Source organism: Macrosteles quadrilineatus, unplaced genomic scaffold (genome assembly GCF_028750875.1).
Source record: "Macrosteles quadrilineatus isolate MER2022 unplaced genomic scaffold, UCM_ALF_1.0 Scaffold_5__1_contigs__length_97177068, whole genome shotgun sequence".
Classification (NCBI taxonomy): domain Eukaryota; kingdom Metazoa; phylum Arthropoda; class Insecta; order Hemiptera; family Cicadellidae; genus Macrosteles; species Macrosteles quadrilineatus.
The window spans coordinates 77,603,440-77,623,270 of record NW_026542598.1 but is presented as its reverse complement, the minus strand read 5'-3'; positions in this window follow the sequence as shown (position 1 = coordinate 77,623,270).

Below are 19,831 nucleotides of genomic sequence, written 5' to 3'. Positions count from 1 at the left end.
AATTTGGATTGGTTATTTTAATTTCCTCATCTACGACAATTGTGAAAATTTTCCTTAGATATATTACTATGCAGTTTTACTAATCAGATTTTAAAGATTTAATATCACGGTAAAATATCAAAGATGCCTTTTAAAAAGCTAGGAATGAACAATTCATAATCCTCTAGAGATTTGCCAGCGCCAGAGGAAAGAGGGGGATGATAATTCAGCCTCTGGTGGAATAAAAACCACAATGATTGACCGCAAGGGGAGGGTCTAGCCAAGCGGGGATGGTTGGAATATTTTAACTTTTTTCCATGACACAAAAGATAACGATTACCTTAGTTATCCGCTCCTAAAAATGATATTTTCCTGCTGCCGCCTACAATATATTTGATGCAATTTAATAGCAGTACCTGTTTTGCGTTTTGGTCTCTGCAGGCGCGAGAGATTCCTTCTTAATTTTTTTGGATAGACGATTATTTGTTTCCCGTGTATTGTTAACTTTGACCACAGATAATATAACCCCTACTACTTATATTATCTGTGCTTTGACGGATTAAATACGGTTGACTTAGTTTAAATATTAAACCTTGAAGGGTAACGTTAAACTTTAAACATCACATTCGTTATTTCGTTTACAAAAATTTTTAAATGACATATATTTTTATCATAGCAACGTGTTCCTTTCTATTTACAATTGAAAACGTAAACAAATTATTTAATCTATTATAAATTAAATAATATTCAAATTCAATATTATCTTCAATGAATTTTTACTATAAAGCCCTTTTGAAATATTTAAACTATTAAATATGGTTTACTAGCATTACAAAGTTAACACACTCGTCATCATTTAACTAGAAACTTCAAAAAACCTAAATATTTGTAGTAAAAATGTGTTTTAAGTTATTAACGACTATATTAACATATGAATCGTCTATCTAACTATGCATGCTAATGTGTTTTTACAACCGTAAACATTATTTTATTTTACATCACCTAAATAAACAACAAAAACAAATAAAAGTAGTCAACTAAAGATCTAATCAACTCTGCTTACACTTCTAAACAACTATTGTGACATCTAAACCGTAAGAAGCCACAAAGTAAAGTAAACGTTTCCAGCGTTAACATGAAGCGCAAGATCACTCAAAGTACAAGTTTAACAATCGATCAGTGATTGGTACATTAACCATAGTAACTCAGAGGCAGGCACGTGTCCGGGGTGATGATGGCCTCTTTGTATTCTGTCCTCATAGCTATGGAGAGAGTGGAGTCGCAGGGGACCAGGTGAAGATCTAGTGCTGATATCTTGGTGCGTCTCCTTTTTTAGTGTTTTGAAATATACACAATATATATATATAATATATATTTAATATATATATAATATATATGTTTCAGTTTTTTACGAGTTTCACAAAATAATGATTCAAACCTATAAAATGTAAATTTTAAACGAATTTGGTTTTCGATGAATTTCTTTTTACTGAGAAACCTTTTTGATGTCAAATTTTATCATTAAAACTTTCTATTAGGCGAATCTGTATGTATTTCTGGTTTTCTATTGACACTTTAAAGGGTGTAAGTAATGTTTTATCTAAAGTGTCCTGCTTGCTGTTTTGGATGTTAATTTCCTGCATAGAGTGTTGCAAGGGGACCGAGCTGATAGTGGTAAAGCGTGGGGCTTCAAAGCCAGAGGTCTCGGGTTCAACTCCCGCCAATACCAATATATTTGATTTATGTGATAATGTCGCGACCCTCTAGGACTATTATGAAGTAATGTGTAAAACAGCTCCGGACTAGAACCTAGCGTCCTAGTATATGAAGGTGGGACAGAAAAAAGTCTGTTGCAAAAGTAAGTGCTAAATGTCATGTAAGTTTATTTTTAATAACAAACTAAATACAAAAATATATCACACTATAGAATATTAATGTAACTTTATCCTCATGCATGCAAAATGAACCAGCTTTGTATAAATTCGCATTTGCATACCTAGAAAGTTACGTTTACTAGTTTAAGAAATTTGGTAGGAAATCACGGTATAATATTTTTGACCCGTTTTTATTATTTTTATTATTCAAAGTATGAAAGAAAGAATTTGTTATTACAAACTAAAAATAATGATAATTTGGTATTTCAATAATAGTTAAAACACAAGATATTAACAATGTATTTTACAGTGCAGCTTTCCTAAAAAAAAATCAGTAGCTATAACAAGTCTTTTCTCCACACAGTACAATTTTTCTTTGGGGTTGTGTCGTACAGTAAACACTTAAAACAATACACAAAACATAAAATGTGTATGTTTTCAAGTCACATCCAAAATGTGTATATACTAAACTACAGAGCTGGAATATACTTTTTTGTACAGGCATAAAGTACGGTATGAGCTTTGCAGAAAGCAATCCCATCAGTTCCAAGATATTGTTGTCTTATTTCATGCAAAACCTTTCGATTTTTGTAGTAGGTTTCAAGACTTACATTATGTTTCCATGAATGGTTTTGAGATTATATTCGTGAATCGTGCATATATGACAACGTTTTTATACAAATATACGAATATTTTTTGTACGTTCTGAAGCAACCTTAAACGTACCAACATGCAAAAGTAAACTTATTGTAAATCTGATTTAAAAAGTACACAAAATATATTTGTTGTACCTATGTAATAAAAAGTTTCGTACTGGTAACACCAGAGTCTATTTTAGTAGCCATGTAGCTTTCTTTCTTGTTGAAATATAACATATGAAAGGAAATCAATAAGTTCTTAGAGATAAATAAAAATAAAAAAGTGGACGAATAATGAAAAAGCACAGTTCACACAAGAAATACAACAATGGAGTTTTCAACTTTAGAAGCATTACCGGCAATCTCTTAGTTACTTGTATTAACATAGAATTATTAGCTAAACATTAATGCCACCTCACACTCCAAAACTTACTGTGAGATCTTAACCAAAAAATGCCTCTAATACTCAAGGCCCAGCTCAGTTAATGCCTTTGAAGCAGATAGCACACGAAGGTCTTGGTGCCAAGAATACCTCCATACCTCGTGTAGGCCATGATCAGCGCCCCGGGCCTCAACAGATAAGACGCTTGGGTCTAATTTGTTACCCCATACATCACCCTCTAACTGCCAGCCAGGACTGTTGCCCGCCTCGCCCTCTCATCCCAGGGCTGTAAATTCAACTATTACGTTAATGATAGTCGTACAACTGAAATGTGAATTAGGTTGGGAATTGTGATAGTTAGATTGTGCTCTAAATGTAATCTGTGTAGAATTATGTCTTTGTCGAAATAAGTTAGGACAGTAGTTATTATAACTAAGCTGTTTTATCTTAAGTACATGTTTATACAGTGTAACTTCAATATTAAGACCCTCGATAACAAGTCATCCTTGACAACAAGTGTCATTTTTAAATCCCCAAGAATTTATTTTACCCCTAAACACATCTTATTGCAAACCTCGATAAGAAGTAAACCTTGATAACATGATTTTTTTAAATCCCCGAGAGTCTTGTTATCAAGGTTCTACTGTATTCAAATATGGATTTTAGTATGGTACTGGTAGGAACTCTTTTCAGTTTTTACATACTTAAAACAGAATAAGAATTATTGTGTTTATAAACTTTAAAATTTGTGTGTAGCTCTATAAATTAATGTGTATTAATTTTACATAGGGGAGTGAACGGTTCTAGTGGTTAGAGAGCGGGATTCCAGTCCCTGAGGTCCCAGGTTCAAATCCCTCCAAATCACCAATGTTGTTTAAGTGATAAAGCTGCAACCCCTAGGTGTAGGCTGAAGTAACGTAAAAACGATCTCAGAATAATGTCTAGCGTTCTAGGATAAAAAAGGTTAATATACATAAATAATAAAAGGTGCAACATTTTCTTATTATTGAAATAGAAAGATTTCAAAATTACTACTTACTACATTTCATTTAAGTATTTATAATTTTGTCCACTTATACATACAATTCTTTGTATATCTAGGCCATATATACGTACCATATATTTATCATCCATATACAGACTGTCCCAAAAGTCCCGGACCGGTTTAATATTTCCTAAACGACAACAGATAAATCAATAAAATTTTGCACATTAACACCACACTAAAAAATCTACTTTTTTAAGGAACTATCAGTTTTCTGTCATATCATGGGGACGTCCCACGAGGAGTCAGAAGGAAATCTTAAACAGGAGCATAGGTCAATATGCACATCAGTTTAAAGGGCTTAGCTAGCAGAGTTCAATGCCGGAAACCGCGCCTCGAAAGGATCACCCGTTACAAAATGGCGGCCGTTCAAAGATTTCTTGAACCTGCCATTTTGAATCTTTGAACGACTGCCATTTTTTACTCAGGCGTTCTTTTGAGCTTGAATTTACGGCATTGTAATCTACTAGTGAAGACCTTTAATTTGATGTGCATATCGACCTATGCTTACGCTAACAAAAATGTTCTGACTCCTAGGGCTCTGCCCCCAAATGCAAATTAAATGAATCTTTGAACCACTGTTACTCTTGACTTGGTTGTCCGTTTGAGTTTAAATTTGCAGCATTATATTCTGCTAGTAAAGACCTTTAATCTGATGTACATGTCAACCTATGCTTCTATTTAAGATTTCCTTCTGACTCCTTGCGGGACGTCCCCATGATGTGACAGAAAATGTATATTTCCATAAAAAAGTAGATTTTTAGGTGTGATGTTGATGTACCAAATCTTGTTGATTTATCTGTTGTCGTTTAGAAAATATTAAACCGGTCCGGGACTTTTGGGACAGTCTGTATATGTAAACCTAGATAATAATTCTGAAAGCGGAAATCACGGGTAAATCTTACCATAATATCAACCTACATAAAACGTGTAATTTTTCTCTTTTACAAATACAACAATCATATCACACAGAAGAACCTAAAAATGTTATATTTCTTGCTCATTAGAACAAAATATTTAAATCTCTCCACAATCTTCACTTGGCTTTCACTTTGGTCGTTATCTTACAGGAGAAGTCAGCCTGAAAACCTCCATCTGTCTTCTAGACACTTACGTAAAAGTCTTGTATGCTCAGAGTGATCGATGAGTGTATAATAGTGATGCATGGCGTTTTACCTATCCTTCTTATCTGTAAATTCAATTTAGACGTTCTATTTTAATATTTACAGTTCGTTATGTAAGATTAGTTAAACATTTTTTACCTACGACAGTTTTTAAACTAGCCGTTTCAGTTCAGTTCTTAGAATTGGAAGATTCACTTAACAGCGTTGTTTACTTACTTAATAGCATTGTTTTACTTAACAACACGATTAACGGACGAAGGGGATTCAAGGATTGAGAGAAAAGAAGTAAAATTGTAATTCTTAGAACTTTGACTAATCAACTGTTTAGACCAATTTAATTGTTAACGATTGGTGTGATTAGGGATTGGTACAATGAGTCGTTGCGTAATAAAAGGTTGAGGTTATAAACGAAAAAATAACCTCTCTTGAAGTTATGAGTAGTGATTGTTAGTACTTTAAAAATGGTCTAGGTAAAGTAGTGTAGGAAACTCGCATAGTTAAGGCACATGCCAGGTCTCGTACCTTAAATTTCTGCTCGTGTCGTTAACACTATCTTTACGCGATCGTTGCACAAACTACTATTTACTACTCAATATATAGTTGTAATACGAAAGGTGCATAATCATTATTCCCACAAGAAAATAGAAGAGTTAGCTTCTCGTGGAATAAAACAACAATGATAGACTAAAATGAGAGTCTTTGGCCTTCTAGGCCAAAGGATAGCTTAGCTCCGTGGCTTAAACGGGTCTCGTGGATATTTTAGTTTAGTCGCCTACCATATGTTGGATGCAATTTAATAGCAGCATCTGTTTTGCGTTTGAGACTCCGCAGGCGCAAGAGATTCCTTAGGTTGGTTTTAGGGAATTGTAAATGGCTAGGGTATGATGGACCTTTTACTATTTAAATGAATTTTAACTAGGAATTTAAAATATTTCATTCGGTTATTTTTGTTACAAAAATTAATTCATTAGCAAGATAAATCGGAATAATTTCAGGTTGGACAATTTGACCACTAATTCCAAAATGTAAAAATCAAAAACACATAATATGTTTTTCATTACATTGTCATTTTACGATTTATGTAGGCTAATAAAAGTTAAATTTACTGTTGTTATACATACTGAAATACCACTGCTGTTATACATACTTATATCATATGTTACTGCATTTTGATCTATACACTGTTTCAAATAAACAAACTGTATTCAGGTTCGTTTTTAACATTGAGTTTCACTGAAACTGAGATCAAAAGTTGAATGGAACACATAAAACCAGAAAGATATTGCCAGTGTAGAGCCTTTTGCATGAAATATGATCCACATTTCCCCAAACGGCTAACACGATTGCTTCTTCGCGAAAACACGTCGCTTTCCTCGGGCAAAATATATGTCACGCCCTTTATTGCATATTGGAATTGGTGATTCATGAGAATTTTCTCAACGGAGGAAATTGCCATAGATTTCCTCGTTAGGATAAATATATTTTATAATTTCGAAAGAAACCGATCCAAAAAACAACTAATCGTAGGTTCTCGCTGTCAAATCACCACAAAATGTTATCAAAACACAATGAAGCTATTATTTCTATCTTAAACGTAATTGTACGTAGCACCAATATTGACAGCCATATACGGTTTTAAATATGGCCGTTGTTTCTAAATGTGCTCAGTTTCATTATGAACTTTCTAATTATATATGTTATACTCAGTTTGATTGTGAGCTTCAATATTATATACGCTGTTCAAGAATACTCAATTTAATTGTAAGATTTCATATTATACATGTTGTACAAGAAAGCTCAAATTAATTGAGAGCTCCATATTATATATGCTGGACAAGAATGCTCCACTTGATTGTAAGATTCCATATTATATATGCTGTACAGAAATACTCTGTTTGATCGTGAGCTTCCATATTAAATATGCTGCACAGGAATGCTCCGTTTGATTGTGAGCTTCCATATTATGTATGCTGTACAGGAATGCTCTGTTTGATTGTGAGCTTCCATATTATATATGCTGCACAGGAATGCTCCGTTTGATTGTGAGCTTCCATATTATATATACTGTACAAGAGTGCTCTGTTTGATTATGAGTTTCCATATTATATATGCTGTACAAGAATGCTCAGTTTGATTGTGAGCTTCCATATTATATATACTGTACAGGAATGCTCTGTTTGATTATGAGTTTCCATAATATTATATATGCTGTACAAGAGCTTTCAATTTGATTGTGAGCTTCTAAATTATACATTATGTAAACTAATGCTCATTTTGATTGTGAGCTTCAGTTACAGGAATCTCCGTTTGATTGAGCCTCAGTATTATATATGCTGTACAGGAATGCTCTGTTTGATTCTGAGTTTCCATATTATATATGCTGTACAGGAATGCTCTGTTTGATTCTGAGTTTCCATATTATATATGCTGTACAGGAATGCTCTGTTTGATTGTGCGACTCCATATTATATATGCTGTACAAGAATGGCCTGTTTGATTGTGAGACTCCATATTATATATGCTGTACAGGAATGCTCTGTTTGATTGTGAGCTTCCATATTATATATGCTGTGCAGGAATACTCTGTTTGATTGTGAGACTCCATATTATATATGATGTACAGGAATGCTCTGTTTGATTGTGAGCTTCAGTATTATATATGCTGTACAAGAATGGCCTGTTTGATTGTGAGACTCCATATTATATATGCTGTACAGGAATGCTCTGTTTGATTGTGAGCTTCAATATTATATATGCTGTACAGGAATGCTCTGTTTGATTGTGAGCCTCAGTATTATATATGCTGTACAGGACAGCTCTGTTTGATTGTGAGCCTCAGTATTATATATGCTGTACAGGAATGCTCTGTTTGATTGTGAGCTTCAGTATTATATATGCTGTACAGGAATGCTCTGTTTGATTGTGAGCCTCAGTATCATATATGCTGTACAGGACTGCTCTGTTTGATTGTGAGCCTCAGTATTATATATGCTGTACAGGAATGCTCTGTTTGATTGTGAGCTTCAATATTATATATGCTGTACAGGAATGCTCTGTTTGATTGTGAGCCTCAGTATTATATATGCTGTACAGGACTGCTCTGTTTGATTGTGAGCCTCAGTATTATATATGCTGTACAGGAATGCTCTGTTTGATTGTGAGCTTCAGTATTATATATGGTGTACAGGAATGCTCTGTTTGATTGTAAGCTTCAGTATTATATATGCTGTGCAGGAATGCTCTGTTTGATTGTGAGCCTCAGTATTATATATGCTGTACAGGAATGCTCTGTTTGATTGTGAGCTTCCATATTATATATGCTGTACAAGAATGCTCTGTTTGATTGTGAGCTTCCATATTATTATTCTGTACAGGAATGCTATGTGTGATTGTGAGCCTCAGTATTATATATGCTGTACAGGAATGCTCTGTTTGATTGTGAGCTTCCATATTATATATTCTGCACAGGAATGCTCTGTTTGATTGTGCGACCGTCAGCTGGTTGACCCTTGTTTGTGTTCTCGAGTGGTGTTTGTCTTGGATGTTGGTTCACTAAAGTGGAGATTCCCTTGTCTTGGGTTACGCTAAGCTACTGTGTTGGCCTTTTGAATGATGCAGCCTATAAATTATATTAAATGTGGTTTATTTAGATTTTCTAAATAGTCTGCTATAAGGACTTTGCTTTATACGATATATTTATTAGTTTCGGTTTTATTTATTTCCTCTATTTGTTCACTTAAATTAGTAATTCGGTAACTTACTATTTTAAACTAGTGGATTTTTATAAATCAATCACATCACCGATTACATAGTTATTTTTTGTTTTACATTTTTCACATTCTTTTATTCTTACTTTTTTACATAACTTCCATTACCTCTTACATAACTTTTTTATACCTTTCATTTAAAACTCCTTGGAACATGTCTATATATTACACTTAACTTTCTCAAGATAGTATGTATGCTTTAAATATTTATACTTTCATAAAAATACCTAAGTAAATTCCTACTTGACCCATGATATTATAGATTGAAAGTATACTTGAATCAAGTACAAGTATAAGTGCTTGAAAGTGTGATACTAAAGTATACTTGAACATTAGTCTTTAAACGTATTCCAGAATTCGGGAATCTGTTGCATGAAATATGATAACCATTCTCTGAAATTGCTGATATGATTGCTTTTGTGAAAAGCTAGCAATTCTTTACACCAATGTTGTTCAAAGATAAGCATATCCCGATACTCTTATGTGTATTTAAATATATCTAAATATATGCCTGGAATATGTTAACACCAATTTTTATTTTGGAGATCCTGTTAGAAATGAAAAATGTTCATGTTGCCTAAATGCAAACATAATTATGTTACTTTTACATAACAAAGTGTTATAAGTATTAAATAATATTTTAAATTTCAGTCCTATGCGTATCCGAGAGGTTATAGTCCTCACCTTCGGATTTGAAGGTCGCTGGTTCGATTCCAAGCAAGAGCAATATGGAACCAGAACTAAATTTTCATTGAGCTAATTATTAACGATATTATCCAACAAAAAATCAACGTAACAATAACAAGACCTGATATTAGACAATTTAAACAAACAACTCAAGGATGCCAATGGTATGGAAAACCGCACAAAATAAAATAAGTTAAACAACTTGGTATATAGATAAAGGAAATAATTTTTTGCACAAAATATATATAGAACAACAAATAAACTTCTGTGTGTTTTAAGTACAGTCTTGGGTAGTGTTATTGTCGCAATCAAAAGCACTAGGGAGGGCAATCGTTGAGGCCATTACGGAAATGCTGTATCATATTTCTTGTACGGCTACTTTAACTTGAAATCGCTTTCTGGTTCTATCGTTCGGCTGAGAACAAGTTATCATTGTTGAAAACAGTGTTCAGCTTATATTTTAGTGGCTTTTCTCTGTTAGATGGGTTTTGTGTCAAAAGTTTTGTTGAGGTTAAATCTGTGGACCTTATTTAATTACTTGACTCTTCTTATTTAATTACTTGACTCTTCAAACAAATAATACTTTATTTTATAACTTTAAAACAGAACACTTAAAAACTTGTTCAACTCATAAGCACATTTGTTTTACTCCAACTAGGAGGTTGCTATGCCAACATAACAACTAATTTTATAAACATGAAACAGTCTTAAGTTACACATAGAATAATAAATAATTGAGTTAGGGTATATTTTGAGATATTTTTATATTGCTTCAACAGAAACATAATAACTTGGTTTTTATTGAGTAATCACTATCTATATCTATGTTTACAAAAAAGTTTGGAGATAAAAACTAAAACTCACGACTCAATGTTACACTTATCTATTATATAACCATAAAACAAACTCTTTAGGAAAATTACATAAAAAGAGTTTTAATGTGAGTGTTAAACACATTATCTACAGGGTTTTTATGAGGTTTTACTAAAAGGGTTTCTTAGTCACATAACGAAAAAATATAATTGTAACTCAATGTTTTTGATGGTCAAGAATGTTTGTAAGAATCCAACGTGGATATTTTTTATAAAACATATGATGTTTTACAAATCCAACTTCACGATATATATTACGAGTACATCTGTTTCACGTTAAGAAATATCTGCCTAGCTCAAATGTGTATACTATTTCTGTCATGGTATTGTTTAATGTATACTTGACTCTACACTTATATTAACTGTGTATACTCCATATAAATTTGGGACCTGAGTCAAAACAACACGAAATCCATTTTGCAATACCACAATATTTTATGACATTCCATTTTACCTAATGGTATTAAGACACATACATTATGTGATATATCTTCATAATGTATCATTTCAAACCCACAAATAACATTAAACACAAATAAATTAGATGAGTTTGGGAAAACATATAATTTTCTTATATACAACTAATTAGCCTACAATGTATTATATTACTAAAATGACAATTCTCTGGTTGGCATTCTAGTAGATAACCTTAAATATGGCAGACATGTTGATACCTGTTGAAAATGTAACAAGTAACTATTGATTCGCAATGGGACAGAGAATCTGGCACGATGCCAACTCGACTGGGTGGGGCGGTTATGCTACAGAGACAGGTACAGGGTGCGTTGTTTGAAAATATAGTTGTATTTTCAACTATTAATTGTGTACACCACTATGAATCTGACCCTACATATATAAGCTTATAATCTAATTTATCATGAGGTAATTTTTAATGTGAATCAATATGTGGCAAAAGACTTAAGCCAACAAAAGTAACAAAATTACGAAGAATTAAAAGCGTTTTGGGTATCATTTCACACACCCAGTACTAATTAACAAATATGGGCACTGAAAGCGGTTTATAGTGTAAAATATATTTTTAATTCACTATTTTTTTAACTTCTACATGCATATCTTTAGGTACTTTTAAACATTGTCTATACAGAAGGAAGTAGAGTTTATGCCATACTAATTACAGTTTTACTTGTCATTTACAGTGGAATACTATATTCAGAGTGCAAATACATATTTTAAATGTGAAATGTAGTGCTAATAAAAGAGTTATCGCTATATAAATGAGTAAAACATAACAGTAGGTCTTTGCCGTCCACTTAGCTTCATATATGTAACAAAAATGCCTTAATTAATAATAAATCAACGAAGCTACAACTGGAAATATAAAAAAAATCAAAACGATAGACATATAATATGAAAAACTATAATTACAAGCATCAATTCATCTTTCGCCAAGCTAACTTTATAAATAACCATTATAAAAATCACACATTGACCAAGAAATGCATAGTTAGGACCAAACCAAACCCAATGTATTAGATAATCCGATTATGATATAATCAGAATAGATATGACGGGCTACACAACGTGCATATTTTACTGGTTGCGTTTTGTCATCCCCTAGAATCTGTCCCCAACATTATCGCTCCTTGGGGATGGTTTAGCTTATCTTGTGCGTGCTTCGCTATCTGTCATGCAGCCCTTATTAGTATGTAACTCCGCCACTGCGTATAGTGGCTCCTCTGAATATATAGACGGTTAAGCCGACATTAATACGTTATTGATTGTCAAGTGGTTGCCTTAAGAAAATCATATTGTTAGTGCTTACGTCATTAACATTAACATTGTACATTTGAACATCTGAAACACTCTAATTATTTAAAAATACTTTTTGGGAAGAGGTTGTAACACCTCAAATTTCGGTTTGGCAGAGATTGATCCCGTCACACTAGCTTATATTTTTTAACATTAGCTACACCTGTTGAAAATTTACGTTAATATCGATTAGGAAATACAGCAATTTCTTATTTTATCGCGTCCCCTTAATGTGGCATTTTGCATGTCATGCATTGCGTTTATCTGATTATGTTTTCGAGCAATAGAATAATTTTTGTTCATAATTCCTTTTTATATTTTAAAGCATCATTGGAGGTTTAATTTGGAAACTATGGGGTCTCTACATCCAAATTTATGGTTAAACATAGCTTTTTGTCAATACGTGTCATTACTGTTTGATACTTACTCAAAACGTTTGTACGGTAATATAATTATAATAAAATTCTTCGTATATTGTTATCTTGAAAGGTTTTAAGTTATGAAGTTCTATTTTTCAAAAAAGCCAAAACACTAAATGACTGCCAAACAAGTAACATATTACTGACCTTAAATTTAACCGGTATTATTTTAAATTTACAATTCCAAAATGTTTAATTGTATTTATCTTAGTAAAAGTAGATTATAGTGGAAAATTTACTGGATATCCATACAGCTAATAAAACCAAAGTGTTCCGACCAATAAACAATTAGAAATCAGGAAACCATGACCAATGAGAACTCAAAAGTTCATAGAAAGTAGTGTGGTTAAATTTGCAGAGCTTTGGTAGGACAAGGCATAGTTTTTATTTATTCTATCTGTAACGTGAAGCGGGGAAACATCACATCCTGCATCTTGAAGGAGAAAAGAAAATATTTGATTAATTAAAAGACATAATTTTGTTATACCTTAAAAAACCTACTGAGGAAATTTACAAAAAATATGGGATAAAAAATAATAAATGAAGGCTAAATTTAAAAGGTAATCTTAATTTGTTCACAATACCAAAAAAAGTACAGATTCATCATATAGTTTACCTATGTTATGGTGCGTATTTTGTTAAATGGTGTACTTTACTGTAAATTATATTTCGTATTCCCATTCTGTCCTTTTATCGTTTTTCCTACATCTAAATGGAAATTATCTCATTACTACGCCTTTTAATAGTACGCAAAATAGCTCATTTACGCCCTAGAGCGGGAATGGATAATTTTCGCCGGCTAAATCAGCTGATTTCACTGTTGTCGTTACTACACCAACCTCAGCCGCGGATCAGGTACGTTAACAACCGGTAAGCAAATAGAAAAAAAACAAACATAACCAACAGCAAGCATAAAGAATGAAGCACAAAATCACGTTAGTTAACCACAAACTCATTTTGGATACTCATCTTCCCTCTAGCCAACAGCTGTTAACGACGCTCGCACACACAGCCATTACATCGTCCGCTCCACTCTGCTGCTGCTAATGGTTCTCTCGTCTCTGCAAATGGGGACTAAATGGGCCGTGACTGGCTGCTTACATACTTCCGCAACTTCCGGTATTCAATATTTGGAGCTTAGTGCTTGACAACTCTGTTGCTGAGAGTTGGTGTGATAATTTGGGACAACATTGCAAAGTACCATTGGTATCGTAGTAAGTATGATGGTTAGAGGAAACTTTCAATTGGGTCTTTATCCATTTTTAAAAGTGTGGTTCTGAAATCCTTATTGCTTATTATTTTAATCCTATAGGTACTGCAAATACAGTATAAATGATCGTCAAACATACATGACAAATCCATATTTGAACATAGATACTCCATTTTCAATATATTGCTTTGTTTTCGTTTAGGTAATAGTCTTAAATATTACATTTACAATACCTAAGAAGCCTTTTGGAGTAGCAAAGGCAAAGCTAGAGCAAGAGTATAAGCGATTTGTATGTGCACCCAATATGTGTTTTAATAAAATTATAGACGGTTATGAAAATGGTAATAAATGACAACTATTGAATTAATGAACAGCTAAGAATTAATTTGGTTTACATTTATAGACTACGGTAAATTATAGAAACTTTTTGTTTCATGAATATTTACTGTTTTAGATGTAGTACATTCCTAACTCTATGCATTTCTACAATACACCTGAAAATTGAGAATAAATTCTTTGAAATCATTTAATAGTTTAGGTGGACGTAAATGTAGGCAGGGCCACAAAATAACCACCCTATACAAGCTGTAGTAGCTGTTGTAAACGTCTAAAATTATCCTTTTTTAAATATTCAAAACGGTCAACATTGTTTATATCTTAAAATATTTAGTAAAAACTTAATGTTAAGACACTTTTATTTTTAATAGCCGAACTTCACATCAACTTGTATGTACTTAAAAAAAAAATTATCCACTTCAGCCGATGCACCTTAGCCAGAATAGACACATCATGGCACAAAATAAGAGGTGCTTTGCAAGCAGTTATGTACAACCTAAGTTGGGGTATCAATAGCAGTAAAGCAAGGTAGGCGTTGAAAGATGCTTATCAGTCTAAGGATAGACCAGAGTGAATATATGATGATGCTATCCTGCGCCACGCCGCACGCCAACCTACAATATATTTGTATCAGGATCACCTACTTACCTGTACAACCCGGCAATCTACTGGATTTCCTTGATAATAATGTTATAGGTCAGATATAGGTTGGGGTTTATAAGTCATAAGTCCCATATATTCCAAAATAAAAAATTAAATAAAATATTAGAAACTTCATGTAAAATAAAGTAAATAAACATCTCTTAATTAAGGCAATGTACAAAAAATACAGAAGAAAACTATTGACTGAAGTTGGTATGCGTAAAGGGGAAAAGTATTCTAGGATAGTTGTGCAAAAAGATGTTCTATAAGAATAAGGAGCATATTCTTCCTTAGTTCTTAGACCACAATGTGTTCAGTTTCTTTATGATGATTATATTTGAAGAAAACTAGCTATTTACTCCTTGTTGTTAGGAAATAATCGATTGCTCTTAATTTTCACTTGTGCATTGTTTTTCTAACAGAATACGACACACATGAAGCAAAAAACTACAACTTCCCTCAACAACTACAACAATTACAACAATTAATTACAACTACAAAATTACAACAATTACAGCTACAAGTTGCTGTGCGTAGCTGTCCTCGATTAAATATCTTGTGTTTAATGCATACATGGTTTTTACGTAAGAAAACGTTTTACTGTAAAAAAAATATATATATATAAAAATGCAAAGAAACAGACTAAATGTGTTATTTAGTCTGTTTCTTTGCATTTTTTATAATTTATAATTTATTGATGTTTTGTATCTCAGCTAGTTTTGTGTTACAAAATAATCTTTATACCATGGTACGTATAGTTATTAATTCTAAGTAAAATAGTTTTCCCCCCAATTATTTGTACGAGTACTTTTAGTGGTTAACCTCTAAGCTTCACCGTATGGCCTGTCCGGTTTTAAATTTCATAGTAATATATTTATTTATCAAATTATGTTATAGGTTATATATTGGTTGAGGGTTTTAACTCGAAATTAACTTGTATGTTGCACGGAACATATAAGAAATATATATCAATGTAAAATAATATAACCAAACTATAGTTGACAAAAAATATACGATTGGTAAAAATAAATTAGAAACACAATAGACCTCCATGACACTTTGTCTCTTTGCTCTGTGATTCATTGGCGATTGGATGTGTCGATACAATTGGTATCCAATCTAAACCTGCCCTGGGACAATCGTCACCGAAATTGAATTTGACTCCAATAGCCACTCTAGGATCAGACATTATACCAAAGTATCCATTTATATCCGAAGCTTAATTTTATTTAAGCTGTTGAGATTATTTGAGTGTCTTTGTAAAATGCATATAGGCCTAGCTAAATATTTAAGTTTATACAATACTCAGCGTACCTATATTTCGAACCTTTTTAGAATTTTTAATTTTTAATAGGCTTTAGACCTGCCTGGGTTTTCCACATTACTTCAAGCTAGACCTATAAGTTGTGATTATCACGTAAAATATCCATTGGCGATTGGCAGGATGGTTCAATCCCGCGACCTCAAGGGCCATAATCCCTTGTTCTACCTCTAAACCTGCTAGGTACTCCTATTTTAAATCTTAGATTAAAATCAAGTGTAGGTTCGAGCAGAAAAAGTAATGTACAGTTTTTCTAAAAGGTAATAAATAATGGTTAAAGCTTAGTTTTTGATTTTGTACTATATCTCTTATACTTTGAAGGGTAATGCTTCGGTGATCTCCACCATATATTCACTGGATTGTTTAAAAACAACTGTAAAATTGTGGTTGTCCAAAAATTACAATGTTGAGTTTTTTATAATTTTTTTAATAGACGAGCATTTAGTGAACTGGGTTTTAAGTAATTGAACGATGAATAATTTGCAGATTTACACACTTATATTTATCTTTTATAGCTCTAAATACAGTATCTCCTGACTAAAAACCTTTCCTTTCCGAATCTTTATCTATATAATGATAATTAGCCATTGTTCATATATTTTACAAATAAATTATTTAACACATGCTTTATCCAGACATTGAGTCTCTAAGCTAAACGCAACCTATATTTTTAAATTCTTAAGTTTAAACTAGTCCAAACTCAATGTTACACGCATTCTAAAACTGCCCTTCAATCATTTTGTTCCTCAAGATGCTCGAAGATAAATATCTCGGTTGAAGTTGAGGACTTAACAGTCTCACGTAATCCATTTATCACGAAAGTTTTATAATGGAAAGTCTTATTATCATACAAAAAGCGGGTCTCAAAGGGGCCATCAATAGTAACGCCTCCAGCAGCTCCAAATTGGAGTCCTGGCCTCCCTTGATTAATGCTGCTTCTTATGCTCCTTGTGCAAAAACGACCATTCATCAGATCACTGCTTTTTATCAAAATGTGACCATATCTACCATATAATGAAACTTGTATAAGCAGGATTACACGTAATAGTTGTTTCTGTCTATTATCTTTTACATGTTCAACGAATTATTCAAATGAAAAATTATTTATTCGGGTTTATTCCTCAAACGATATGACAATAAAATTTAAAAATAATCCCAGTACAGCCTCTTTTCTAGACTAAAACACCTTTTCTTGGTATCATATAATTGTAATACTTCATGACGTATTGTGTATTACAGAACAGATTTTTACATTGTTGGCAGGACTCGAACTTGTTGTTTCAGAAAAAAAACGATCTGATATTCGTGGTAAGAATACACCTACCGTACAAAAACATAACTTTTTTACAAATATACTTATATAAACTGTTTTCTAATTTTAAGGAAAATGCCAAGATATGTTTAAAAAGGGTGGATTGAAATATTTGGGTTTTTATATACGTTTGATTTATATTCTTTAGATTTATTTTTCCTTTATTTATATTCTTCCTCCAGTCCCTTCTCCTGAACATTGGGCTTACATTGTGTTCCAAACGATGGGGAAGAGAAGACTTTACTGCCAAGATAACAGCCAGTAATTTGTGGGTAAGCCAGTGTAATCAACCTCCCAAGACATTCAGAGGGTGCAAGGCTTTAGTCTACTCAATTTATACATTTCACCGCAACATAAGTCTTCTACAAAGTACGAAATAAAAACCTTAGAAAGAATGTGTTTTTATTTTTTTATGTTGTGTGTGTTTTAACAAAAGAATGTGTATCCTATGATTTGTGTATGCATAATTGGTTTTAAGTTTGATTAACTAAACATACGTTTACAGTCACTAAGTTATAAAAATTTTGTAAGTAAAAAGAAAATACATGTTTATGATGTGTAGTTTGACCTTTTTAGAAAAAGAACATCTAGTTAACTTTATGTAAATGATGTATTCCTGTAAACGTTCATTCTATTGTGTTCAAAGTTCTTGAAAATTCAAAGCTATTATCACAAATCTTCCAGCAAAAGATTAATAACTATTATTTAGCTGCAACTTAATGCTTGGATAGTACCATTAATACCTTAAATTTGTCATGATAAGTAAATCAATTCCTTCAAGTCAATACATAATTAGAGTTTTCTAGCTAATCATTGAACCAAATCTGTTTCACCAAAACGGTAAAAAAGTTTTCTCATTTAACGAAAAGTCATTAACAACAATAATTAAACACTTTCCATTGGTGACTAAAGAGTTAAGTTTTTTACCTGCTTACTACCGCTTTCATCAAGAAAAAACTTTCTTTATCTTGATTTAAAAAAATTAAACAATTTAAACAAAAATGGAAACGATCGTGTGAGATTTAGTAAAATAGTTCGTGCAAAAATGGTTTAAGTTATTTTATTAAATGAATATATTACAATGATTATGGATTCATAATAGTATTTAGTTTTTTATCAGTAAAAAACGCATAAAATACATAGAAGGATTCAATATTTACCAAACAATGTATCTACAAAAATATTATTTTATGGAAGTAACGTTTTAAATAATTATTCATAGAAATTCATCTGTAAAAAATAAAATTTTCAAGGGCGAAACGTTACGAAAGCTAGTGTATGAAAAATCAAAAGCAGCAAAAATTTGTTAATTAATTCTATTTGCAATTCCATCAGTATTTTCTATAGTGGCGTCATGGAGTTTAAATTTGTCAAAATATATCCTAGAGCCCAAAACCTAATATTTAGCACCGATTTGGGTTAGCAAAGCTGACAGCATAGCTGATTAGAGGTTGATTATGATTAAGAAATTCCTTAAGATCCAAGATTGGGCTTTGATCAATTACGCAAGTATTTAGGTTTAGATTCCTGCCACCACCAAAGCACTAATAACCAGCGCTGCCTTGGCGGTTTTACTAATTACGGGGTTTTACCAGCATAATTTGCGTCACATGGTGATGATTTCAGTAAAATAAAAACGATAAATCTAACCTTGTAAATCATTTTACAGCCTGGCTCTAAAATCAGGCTAAATGACCTTTTAAAGTAATTGTAATCATATTGAGGTAAAATTAAGCGTAGCTTACTAAAATTGAAAAAGGTAATGGAGTGGTTTTAAGTACCTTATTTCCTAACTGAAAGTACAACCAAAACACAAGAAAACAAAACCCTCTATTATTTAAATGTCCATTTATTAATTCAAAGGGGAAAATTATAGTTATACTGAATAATACATGCAAATGACTTTGGAACGTTATTTGATTTGGTAGAAAGAAAATAATCTCGAAAATTAAATTAGTTTGTAATGTAGTCGATCCCATATCCATTTTTAAGTTGAGCAAGTTGTTTGAGCATTATAGTACATAATTTCAATTATAACTCAATTTGAAACAAGATTGGACAATGCAGTGGAATTAATTATTGCTGTGTGTCGAAATTTTAAATGTGTGTATATTTCATTCAGTTTGAATTCAAAACTCAATTATAAATTAAACTGATAAGGGGCCACACACACTTAAAGCTATTTTTCTTTATTTTAAACCCCCCCCCTCCCGTGCGTAACTATGATTCACAAGCACGTAAAGTGTGCAACTATGATTCACAAGCAAGTAAAGTGTGTAACTATGATTCACAAGCACGTAAAGTGTGTAGCTATGATTCACAAGCACGTAAAGTGTGCAACTATGATTCACAAGCAAGTAAAGTGTGCAACTATGATTCACAAGCACGTAAAGTGTGTAACTATGATTCACAAGCACGTAAAGTGTGTAACTATGATTCACAAGCACGTAAAG